Source organism: Cataglyphis hispanica, chromosome 11 (genome assembly GCF_021464435.1).
Source record: "Cataglyphis hispanica isolate Lineage 1 chromosome 11, ULB_Chis1_1.0, whole genome shotgun sequence".
In the NCBI taxonomy this organism is placed as follows: Eukaryota; Metazoa; Arthropoda; class Insecta; order Hymenoptera; family Formicidae; genus Cataglyphis; species Cataglyphis hispanica.
In genome coordinates, this window is record NC_065964.1 from 737,210 (window position 1) to 750,432 (window position 13,223).

Here is a 13,223-nt window from a genome sequence, read left to right on the forward strand (position 1 = left end):
TTACTTGAAAAATCGTATACTGCGCATAACACAGCAGACGTGAGGCGCTAATCAAGTATCCCAAAAGGAGCAGAAAATTACTACGCCCATGCCGTTGTTCCTGGATAGCGCTAAAAGTAGAAATAGAATTAAAAATGTTGCCGTGTTACGCGCAGCATATGATTGTTTAAGTCTCATAACTCAAAAAGTACTTTATGAAAAGTGTTTTATTATAGTGCTTTGAAAAGGTCTTGATGCCAGTTATAAGAATATGATATGAGAAATTGGTGGTTCCATTAAAAAAAATCAAGTTGACCTTAAAGTGATCCTTTAAATGATAAATTTAATTCCAAGGTCAGGGTCAAAGACATCATCAGATGTCCTTCTCTAAACCCTACAACTTTTAAAGTTAAAGTTAAAGTTTAAAAATAATTTAAAATTTATCTTCGTTTCTTTATATATATATATATATATATATATATATATATATATATATATATATATATCCCATAATGCCCTCAAAACAACTATGAAGAAGATGACGGTTACTTAATTATAACGAAGTTATTTAACGGACTTTTTAGAATTACTTGAGGAAAACAAAAGAAACATTTTTAATTGATGAAAATAATAATAATAATAATAATAATAATAATAATATTAATAATAATAATAATAATAATAATAATACATAATAATAATAACAATAATAATAATAATAACAATAATAATAATAACAATGACAATAATAATAACAATAACAATAACAATAATAATAATAATAACAATAATAATAACAATAATAATAACAATAATAATAACAATAATAATAATAACAATAATAACAGAATAATAATAATAGTAATAATAATGTAATAATAATGAATAGATAATGATAATAACAGTAATGAATAATAACAATGATAATGACATAATGATAACAACAGTAATGATAATAACAGTAATGATAATAATGTAATGATAATAACAGTAATGATAATAACAGTAATGATAATAACAGTAATGATAATAACAGTAATGATAATAACAGTAATGATAATAACAGTAATGATAATAACAGTAATGATAATAACAGTAATGATAATAACAGTAATAATAATAATAATAATAATAATAATAATAATAATAATAATAATAAATAACAACTGTGAAACATGTATAAATTTTAAAGAAGTTCCTATTTTAAATAATATGGAAATAAATATTTTATATAATATAGCAGGTTACATAATTCATAGTTTGTAAAAAAATATTATACTTTGCAAAAAATGCATTCGCTCCGTTTGCCAAAGGCAAAACTTTAGAATATGATAAATTAGTTAGAATAAGATGTTTTAAGAAATATATTTTTATTATTTTTTGTAAATTGGGCGACATTTAATATTTTTTTAAAAATGGAATATATTTCGACAACAACAAACGACATTTCAAAAACAAACATAGTATTATATAATATAAAAACACAATTAGAAAAATTATTTATTTCTAATATTGAATGTAATTTTATCCCAAATTGCTACAATTTAAAAATAAAAATTTTTTGACGATATGCTATGTTTCAGTGTAAAATAACATGTAAAAAAAAAACACAATTAGAAAGATTTAAAAAAACGTTATTTAAATAGTAAAACTGTGGCAATGCATAATTTATAAATTTATATTATATATTAATTTTAATAAATTAAAGTTTATACTTTGATTATTTATATCATTTATTTCTTTTATTCCAAATATCATACTTTGGAAATTAAATTTTCCGCCACTGACTGTTTTCGGTTTTTGACAAAACATGGCAGCACCGACTTAACTTAGGCCGATAATAGTCAGTTCTTATATTTAAAACCGTCTTAAGCACAATCTTAAGATGTCCTGAACCAATCACAAAGTCATATTAGCATCTTAAAACATTACTTAAGGAGTCTAACCACCCTGACTGCTCGAAAAATGGGCTTATTTTAAAAAATCTGTAAATTTGAAAGTATAAAACAAAATTTATTTATTTTTAGCTACATAGTAGATTAGGGTTTTAAGAATGTCTCTTATAAGTTTCAACAAAAAATATTCAAAATGGCGGCACTGCAATTGTTGCCGTGGAAGTCCACACGCGTAGCTGGTGGAAAGTTTATCTTAGTTATAATAATCTGAAAAAAAAATTTGCTTATTTGTGAATAGTGTGGCTACAATATAGCGTACGGATTTTTTTCTTTCTATTAGTGGGGAAATAACGGTGAGCCGAAGAAAAACAAAATAGTATTTTTCATAGAAATTTGACAAGAAAAAAATTAGTAAAAAAATAATTAATCAACTCATCGCAAAAATCATACGTATATTATAGCCACACTATTCACGAATAAGCAAACTTTTTTTCAGGTTTATTATAACTGAGATAAACTTACCGCCAGCTACGCGCGTGGACCTTTACGGCAACAGTTGCAGCGCCGCCATTTTGGAATATTTTTTATTAAAATATTGTTATATAGTTATATATTGTTATATTAAATAGTTATATATTGTTATATTAGTTTTATTTTTTATTGTTATATAGTTATATATTGTTATATTAAATAGTTAATGTAAAACTTATAAGAGACATTCTTAAAACCCTAATCTACTATGTGGCAAAAAATAGATAAATTTTGTTTTAACTTTCAAATTTAAAGATTTTTAAAAATAAGCCTATTTTTCGAAAGGTCAGGATGGTTAAACCCCTTAAGACAATCTTGAAATAAGAACTGACTATGAATACCGCTCTTAGATGTTATTTCGCAACTCTGATTAAATATCTCTAGTTGTGGCCAGTCTCTGATTACAATGTCTTCAGTAGTGGCTAGAGATTCTTTAATAAGAGACTGGTTACAACCATAGACATAGTAAGTATAGACTGCACGTTCCCTATCTTTCCTTTGTTTAGGCAGCGTGAAATTTAGAAAGAGAAATCCTCTATTCCCAGACTCTTTCTCTTTGTCTAAATGATGCATGGTGAGGGAAAAAAGCCTTCGCTGATTCGTAATATGTCGCATATTGAATTTATGCCCCACTCTAAATATTGACAGAGACACATAGCCTTTGAGAGCATGTTGTCTCCTTCTAAAGTTTGTACATCGATATAGCGTAGTCAAACGCGTAGTCTATACTTATTATGTCTATGGTTACAACCCACGTCCGCCATGTTTCGGTTAAATCCTACGAGAAAGAAAGAAACATACTATTTCACCCCATTTTTTCGCGCGTGCGCGATAAACGCGGTATCAGTACGGTGTTTAATTGAATAAAAAAGTGCTATTAATCATCTACACAAAAAAAATTCGAATATTGTTTCATACCTTCTTGTTGTCAGACTTGGATCTCCCGCTTTCCCCTTCGATGAGACTTCCAAAATAAGTTTTCATATAAAGAAACAATATTCGAAAATTGAAAAAATTTCGAATATTGTTTCTTTATATGAAAACTTATTTTGCAAGTCTCATCGAAGAGGAAAGCGGGAGATCCAAGTCTGACAACAAGAAGATATCAGAGATCTGGAGGTATCGACCTGGAAAGGTAGACAAGCCGACATAAAACTTTTCAAACAATCAACGAGAAGAACCTGTGCATGCTATGCGCGACGCCCAAAATTGCGAGGAAATCCTCACACAAGAATCTAGGAGTGGACGAAATTATCGTCCCAAAAAGCACTGGAAAAACGTCGCCATAGGGCGCAACGAACAGAAAAAGATGACAACGAAGATCACCACCCTTTCAGCCGAGATGATCTGTCAGCATTCCGTATGGCTCCATAGAGCGGCCCCGGCACATTATCGATATAGCGGTACCGGGGGCGCACGATTCCGATATGATCTTGCGCCGTCCGCCGACCACAGCATGTGGTAGCGCATAATTGGTCGCGATAATACGTATTCCGTTTGCCATTCCCGGTTAGCCTCGCGGCATTAATTCTCGATCATACGTATCTCGGGGTCAGACTGGTGCAGACACTCGTTAGAGAAGGATGAAGTTTGAGGATGACGAATAAGTTTAACAGTTGAATGCCACGGGGGTCACTGGTGACCGGCACTTAACTTGGCTGTGACGCCATGGGGGCCATCGGTGACCGGCGTGCCCAGATTGAAAAAAAAAAATAAAAAATTTAGACAAATGACAATACTTATAATTTTTTATTATTATCATCGTTGATATAGTGGTGTGAAGAAATGAATGCAGTATAAAACATCTGAAAATAGTTTTATTTATACATGTAATATAGTTTTATTATGCGCGCACGTTACGATGTGTCGTATTGAATCATTCTAAACAAAGAAAGGGTGAACCAGCACAGTCTTTACAATATGTCAGGACTTTTTTGCTACAGTTTTTTGCAATTATTCTTCCTAGCTTCTTTGAATTTTTTTGGTAACAAATTTTGCAAAATCTTCGCACCGTTCGAGCTTTTCCCGGCATTGCTTTTAATTCATGTCGTGGTTTTCTCAGCAAGCTTTCACGTGGAGAAATGGAAACTTCAGCATCATTATCACGACATTTTGTTAAATACAATGCAACTTTCATTCTGAAGTCGGAAATTTGAATATCTTTTCTTGTTACCTGTTTGAATAATATCATTGAATTTACCATACATGTATTCAATAACAGTTCTATTGCTAATTTTCTATACCACTTTAAAGTTTTGCGTAGTGGTGAATTATAAGCTATCATTTGATCTGATAAATCGACTGATGATTTTCCTAGATTATATTCCACAACCATTTTTGGTTTTTCACACGAATAAAATTTCTTATGTACAGTAGTCATTTCTGCCGAATGTTTCGTTGAAAGCATCAATACGTCTCTCTTGTCTTTCCATTTTAAAATTGTTATTCCGGATTTATTTTCGCGAGCAATAAGTTCTCCACGTTTTAATTTTTTGGATACTACTTCTATTGAATTTCCACGTCGATTTTTCCGTAGTGTACCCATTAAATGTGTATTCTTTGCTATTAACTTTTCTGCCAGATCAACACTCGTATACCAGTTGTCTGTGCAGACAGTATGCCCTTTACCCAATATATCTTTGCAAAGAGACATTACAATCTCGGACGATATGGTACCTGCTGTTTTATCTCTATTTTTTTCTTTTCCCGAGTATACTTGAAAAGAATAAGTATATTCTGCACCATTGCATAATTTAAAAACTTTAATTCCATATCGATGCCGTTTCAGTTTCAAATATTGTCGAAATATTATGCGGCCTTGGAAGGGGACCAATGATTCGTCTACGCATAATATTTCATCTGGATTGTAGTATTCTTTAAAACTTCTGTTAATATGTCGATAATGTGAATAATTTTGGATAATCTATTACTAGGATCGTTTTCTTCATTGTTACTAAAATGAATTAACCGTAAAAGTAATTTAAATCAATTTCTCGGCATCACTGTACTTGGGAATGTCTGGTGATATTCTTCATTTCTACTTCAATACAAGTGAATTTTGAGTAGTCGCACTAATCCCATCCATATAATTAAGCCAAAAAATCTTTTTATTTCATTCGGATTTGTCTCAATCCATCTATCAAGACGACGTGATCGCTGTTCTGATACTATTTTCGCAGCATATTTATTTGTTTGGTTTGCAATTATTTCAAATATTTCATTCGAAACAAAAAGACAATAAAAACTATGCGGTTCAGTAAATTCAAAAATTTCAGAATGATGTGTATTGATCCCTGATGAATTAGAAAATATAATATTTGGTTGATTACACGAAGGTATATGCCAATTTATATTACGTACCTCTTCTTGTGTATTATTTTCGTGATTATTACCGTCATCTTCAAATCCGCTTTCACTATATGATTCAATTCGACGGCGACGTACTGAAGATGGTATTATCATATCAGACAAACTGCTCGAGGAACTTTCCTCACTATCTGACAACACCCGGCATCGTTTGGAAGGTTTTGGTAAAAATATATCATCAGTTGAATTGCTTGACGCAGAATCTTCATTTGAAATCATAACTTTATGGGCTAACTAAAAAATTAAATAGGAGATACGAAATGCAAAAATTTTTGTAGTATATAAAAGTATAATAGAGGTTCTTACCTGATTGTTTAACATTCTAAAAAATAATAAAATCGTGACACTATTACTCAACAACGCGAAGAAGCAATATGAGATAATTGACGATGGCGCGAAATCGTACTCCAGCGCCACGGGGGTCACCAGTGACCGCCGCCGCAATTAACATGCCAAACATGTTTATACGCTGTAACTTATCTATTGCAGATAATATTTCAACATTGTATGTATCGCTAAATAGAAAATTCATCGTGGCGCCACGGACAATCCCGGTAAAATTGGCGTGGCATTCAACCTGTTAAGATAAAGCGATTGCGGGACTAGAGTATCAGATCGAAAGGAAAGTATTCCGGTCTTTCGCAGGATCGAAGACAATGGACGACGTCGACTCTCTTAACTGCTCTGAGGGAGATTCCGTATTGTTGAAGTTACCCTATGTAAAATAGTCACGTGCGATCGCGCCTGGGATTGTATTGTTCTATTGTCATCGCTGTGATTTCGTGTTTTCGAGTTAAACTCGATTATTTAATGCTATTTTCGCGTCGTGGTCACATCGTCAAGCGATTCGAGTCCCGGAGTTTCTAAAGTAACAATTTGAGTCGATCAAGATATTGACATCGCAGATTATACATCACGTATCTCTCTCTGGAGATTTGACTCCCGTGTAACATATTTGGTTATCACCCGTTTAAAACGTTTAAATCTCATGCAAAAGTAAACGGTTATATTTCTCTTCCTCGATTTCGGCGGTCATTTAACTTGTTTCTGATTAGGTTAGGTTGGTTGTTTAACACGTTCACGCCGGCGCGGGCCACCGGTGGCCCGCATTCGATTGTGTTATTAAACGCTAAAAATTAACGTTTATTTATAAAAAAACACTTTTTTAATAACAATTATACTTAATAACTTATTAAATACATAACTTTTGTTCAATAACATAAACATAATGGTTCAGTATTGTAAATTTAACTCAAATTCTACAAAATTAACATAATAATTCAACATTGCTCTATTTATAACATCATTATTTATTATTTTTTATGTAATCAGACGAATCACTTATTTCCATATCCATGTTATCTATTATTTATAAGGACAAAAATTAAAAAAACAATCTAATTGCCTTTCGAGTTATACTTACTGGCAGAAATCTGAGGTTAGGATGAAAAAACCGCACAAGTACACAACTTGCATAATAAGTACTCACTATACTATTAGCAAACGTACACAGGTCGTATACAGGTCTGAACAGGTAAAAATCGCGCGCCGCCAGATGAAACGCGGCAAAAATTCGAGCGCCGCCTCACGGCGAAGAAAATAAAAATCAGCCCCGGCGTGAACGTGTTAAGCCGACATGTGAATATCAGAATGAATGCTAGAGTACTTTAGTTCATACCTAAAGTAATAAAATTTGACAAGTATCCTCTACAAAATGGTTTTTTATTTATTTTGTTCGGTCTATTTGTTGAGCAGCAATAACCATTTATTTTTGACACAATCCTAATGGTCACTCAAGAATGAATGAATTGAACTTTATTGTTCCCCTGTGAGATTACAAAATGCTTTACAATCTCTTATATAATAATCTATCTTAATCTAACTTACTCTAATTTAATCCTTATCCTAATCCTATCCTTTGTTCTCTCTTTCTCTCTCTCTCTCTCTCTCTCTTTCCTCTTCTTCTTTCTCTTCCTCTTTTTTTCCTTGCCTTTTCTATCTCTTTCATCCCTTTCTTCTCTTCCACTTTCTTTTCACTTTCAATATTCTTTTTACTACTTTTTGTTCCATCTCTTTCTATGCATTCCTCCATCTCATTCTTCTATTTTCGTACCTCCTTTCTTTATTTCCTTTCTCCTTTTTTCCTCCTGCTTTTTCTTATTTTTTCTTATCTTATCTATCTATTTCCGATTTCTATTCTATTCTATTCTCCCATTCCTCTTTCTTTCAAGAACTCTTTCTTCTCTTGTTCCCAACTCTCTATTACCTTCTTCCTTCATCTCTTTTTCATTTCTTCCTAACATCTTCTTGCTATTTCTTCTCCTTTTTCTTTTTCTAATTTTTTTTCAAAATTCCATACTCTTCTTCATCTTTATTTCCAGTTCTCCCCCTCATGAGCCCTCTCCCTAATTCTTTCTTTACCATATATCCTGGAGTTCTTTAGTCTAACCTCATTATCTATCTCATATATGTTATTACCTATCATGTAATTTCTCTATTCCTTTTCTTTCTTTCCATCCCTAGATCTCTGCACCATGTCGCATTACCGTCTATAGCAGCGTATCGTACAGCCATCATCCTTCCCTCATAACTTGTTCCCTATTCCCCATATTTCCCTTATCACTATTGTCGTCCTTTTTGTCTTCACATGCATCTTCTGCCCTCCATTCTTCTGTAGGATATATCTAAGATATTTAAATTCCTTCACTTCTTCTAACTTCTTCTCTTTCCATCTCCAATCCAACCATTTCGTTCTTCCCTGTCCCTTTCTAAACCTCATTATTTTTGTTTTTTCCGAATTCAATTCCAGCTCCTTCCTTTCTAGATATTCCCTCCAAATTGCTTAATATCGCCCTCATATCTTGTTCCTCCTCTGCCAGAGGAGGCTCTACAGTCATATCGTCTGTGTATGCCAGCATATATACTTTACTCTTCCCCAGATACACTGCTCCCTACTTTCTCTTTGCCATCTCCTCCTTCAAATCCGCTATTAGAATACTGAATAGCATTGGGCTTAAAAGGCATCCCTATCTTACTCCCCTCCCCCTTCCCTCGCTGTTCAAAACTCTCTCCCTAAACATTCTCCCATTCTAACTTTGCTCCTCTCTTAAAACCTCTTCTTTTCTAATTACTAGACCTTCTCTCAACCCCTTTTGCCTCATCGTCGCTGACAGTATCTCTCTATCTATTGAATCAAACGCCGCTCTTAGTTTAGCAAATACCATAATATTTATTTTTCCTCCTTTTTTCTTAACTGTCTATTTATTAAATAATTCAGAGCATACATTTGATCCATTGTCCCCATTTCTTTTCTAAACTCCGCCTGACTTTTCAATAGCCCCCTTTTCTTCTCCACCTCTTAGTCTTTCCCTCAGTATCATTGTATATATTTTATATAATGATGGCATTAACATCACTTCCTTATATTCTCTCACATCTTCTCCTCTCCTCTTCTTTACTATCAGTACTAATAGTTTATGCCCTCTTTCTATTCCTCCAGCCATCTCTTCCCATTTCATGCTCTTCTACAAACTTCCCATGCATATCTTTCCGTTTCTTTCCATCCTTCCATCTCTATCTTTCCTCTTCCTTCCTTTCCATTCCTCATCTATCCTCTTTCCTCTTTTCTTTCCATTCCTTCCTTCTTTCCTCTTTCCTTTCCTCATTCCTTTCTTTCTTCCATTCTTCTTCTTTCCTCATTCCTCCATTTTACCTCCTTTCCTCTTTATCACCTTCTTCCATTCATTCTTTTATTTGCTCTCTTTCCTTCGTAATCCTCTAATGTTTCCTTTATCCTTAGCTCTTCCCTAAACTCTTCTCTTTCTTTTTCATTCCACTTTCCTTTTCGTCCTTCTTTCTTTCTCTTGTCTATTTATTTCTCCCCTTACTTTTTTCTTCAACCATAATTACTGGTAGTCTGAATCCATCTTATCTTCTATTTTTAATCTTCTATTTTTCCACCTTTTCTCTTATCTTTTCATCCTCCATTCCATTCCATTCTTTCTCTCTTCCATTTATCCATCCATCCCTTTCTTTCTTCCATCCATTCTTCCTTCCCATTTATTTCTTATATCTTCTTTCCTTCTGCGTTCCTTCCTGTTCTTCTCCTCCTTCTCATCCTTCATCATCTCATCTTATTCCATCCTTTCTCCCTCTTTCATCCATTTCTTTAATCCATCCAACTTTTTATCCATGTCCCTGTTTACATATATCCTCACTATCCTCTATGTCTTCTCTTATCGTTATCTTACATACCATTCTTCTCAAACTTCTTTCTCCTTCTCGTCCTCTCTTCCTTCATCCTAGTTTCTTTACTTCTTACTTTATCCATTTCTTCTTTTTTATTTCCTTCTTCTTTCCTCTATTTCATTTCTCATTTATATCCCATTCCTCTATCCTTCTCCAAAAATTCTTTATCCTTGTTTCCCACCCGCGCTATGCACCAGTACACCATTCTTCATGTCTCTCCTTCTCTTCCCATTTTCTCTTCACCCTCTCTATTCTCGTTTCTCCTCTGAAGTCTTTTTCGCCCTTTTTCCTGTTCATTCCATGTCTTTTTCTTATCCTTTATCTTCTCTTCCTTTTCTTTCCATTTCCTTCATATTCCATTCCTGAACTCTTTCCCTTCCCTCTCTTTCTCTATCTCATCTCTTCATCTCATCTTTTGTTCCTTTCATCATCTCTATCTCATTCTATTCTTTCTATTCTTCTTTCTATTACCTCTTTTTCTCTTATATTCTTCATTTCTCCTATCTCTTTCCCCCTCATCTTTGTTTTCTATACATCTCACTTGCTCCACTTCTATCTTATTTTCTAATTCTTGTAAGATTTCTCCTCTTCTTCACTTCTCTTTCTTCTCTATTCACTCCTCTTATCACCATATTCCTCTTTCTCTCTTCTCTCTCTCATTTCTCTCCATTTTTTCTTTTTCTTCTTTATTCTTTTCTTCTAATCTCTTCACTTTCTCATTTCCGGTATATATACTCCTATATATACTCCTAATTCCGCCCTCTTTATATCTCTTATTTCTTAAATTCCTTCCATCATTTCTTTTTGTAATTTATTCTTCAGTTCCTTCAACCAATTCTTCTTTTCTTTACTCTTCTTTTTGTGGTTACCCATGAATTTTTCCTTTTCTTAACACTCCCATTTCTTTTACTGCTCTTCTTTCTTTCCCCTGTTCTATTTGTCCCTTTTTCCTTTTCCATATTTCTTGTATATTCTCCGTATGTCCTCTCCTCTCCATTTCTTTTATTCCCTCTTTCACCATTCTCATGCTCATTTTTTTCCCTTTACGATTTCTTTTTCTACTCTCTTTTTTTCCTGTCTTGTCGCCTCTCTATATATTTCCGCTACTTCTTTCTCATTTTCCATTCCTACCTATCTGGTCGTTTCTCTTCTAATTTCGCAACTCTTCTCCCATTTTTCATTTCTACCTATCCAGTCACCGCTTTATCTATTCTATGCTTTCTGTTTTCTTACTGTCACGATCCACGCATAGACATATGTATATGAATAGACGAGCATGCCGCTAAAAACATGTCACTGGGCGAGTAATAGGACTGCTACAGAAACAGGAAGTGTACGGGAAGTCTCTCTCTCTCTCTCTCTCTCTCGCGCATGCGTTGGTTAAGTCGAATACAATTTATTCATTTCTCTCTTACAAATATACAAAAATGCCTGGGAAATGTGCAATTTGCAATTGTGAGCAAAATAATGGGATATTTTTTCATAAGTAAATATTTATTTTATTACCATGTATTTATTTATATATATATATATAACAATATAATTGCTACTCTCATTTATCAGTTTTGACATTTCATAACCTCTATTTCACAATTCTATACATAGAAATGTTTTCAAATATATCTCAGATAAATTTTATATAAAGTATTGTTATATACTATATACAATTATGATATTACAGGAAAAGACAATAAATCTAAATGCAGAAGGAATTTTGAGTCCGTTATTTTAATGTGATATCATAAATTTGTTAATATCATAATTAATAGTACAATTTTTATAATAATTTCTTCTCTATTACAGATTACGTTCTAAAAAAGAAATTAAAAAAATGGATAGAATTTATTAAATTTAAATATGGACTATCGTATAATTTAATATCGTATAATTTTTTAATTTTGGTGCAATAATATAGTTTCTTTTTATTATATGTAAGCAATTTATATTTTATAAATTAATGCGTTTGTTTTCTAATGTTGCAATAATAGTCTTTTTTAATTATATGTAAGCAAATTTCATTTTATAAATAAATGCGTTTGTCTTTTAATATTGTTGCAAAAAGAGTTTTCCTTTTTATATTATATAATATTTTTAATTAATATTTTTAATTAATATTTGGAAATTTAAATTATAAATAATTATATAAATTAGTTTATTAATATAATTAATTTATTTGTTAATTTATTATTTATTTAATTTGTATAAGTATTTTAATTTTATTAAAATAAAATTTAAAGTTACAAATTGAATTTAGAAATTAAATAAATTAAATGTTTACACATTAAATAAAAATATGAAATGATATAAACAATAAGGAAATTATTTTATATGAAAGAAATTTATTGTTAGCTAAAATACATTTATTGTTTGATAATGTATGCGCGCACGCGTGTGTGTGTATGTGTATTATTTCCTTATTTTTCAAAACAGCGCATGCGCGAAGAGAGAGATTGTCCGTACATTCCCTGTTTCTGTCGCAATCCTATTATTCGCTTAGGGTCAGGTTTTCTTTAAGAGGGGTAGGCAATGCCTCCGTCTAGTTATATATGTCTATGGTTCCACGTGTTTCTCTTCCTTTCTCTCTTTTCTCTTTCTCTTTCTCATCCCTATCTACCTAACTTCCAACTTTTCCCTTTTTCCATCCTTTCACTACGTCACTTCTCCCTTTACTCAACTTCTTTACTCCCTTCAACCCTTTACTCCCTTCTGCCCTTCTCATTTAGAGCTTTCACTTTTTTCTCTCTCTCCTATTCTCTCTCCTCCACTCTCTTTCACAAGCACACTTTTCTCTACGTTCATTCTCTCCCACGAAAGTAGTCACCCGATATGTCTGTCGTCCGAATATGTGCGAATTGCGAAATTATTATCTGTGCTTTCTGTTAACCGTCGCGCCTAAAGATTGAAAGTGCGTTAAATATAAATGCGTTATACGATTCCCGTGCGGATTGTGCGAATGTGTGTAGCGTTCGTCATGTATAAATCTCATGTTTATGTTATGCTATATGATTGAGTTGCGCATTTTACATGGTAAAATTAAGATTACAAGTAAGATTGTATAGTGGATCGAAGTCTCAATCAGAGAATTGCCCAAATTGACGCTTGTATTAGATAATTGTCATCTCCGCAATGTAGGGCAGATTTCACGCAGAAAGCAAAGTACGATTGGCGTAATCGGCCAACATCGACCAACAAGCCGATCGGTAA

General features: G+C 32.7%; 1 protein-coding gene across 3 annotated transcripts in view; it reads right to left on the reverse strand.

Annotated features, from left to right (window-relative positions):
- The window catches only part of LOC126852992 (proteoglycan Cow), a 335,529-nt gene that overhangs the window by 124,522 nt on the left and 197,784 nt on the right, over positions 1 to 13,223 (reverse strand). The gene's annotated exons all lie outside the window — the stretch shown is intronic.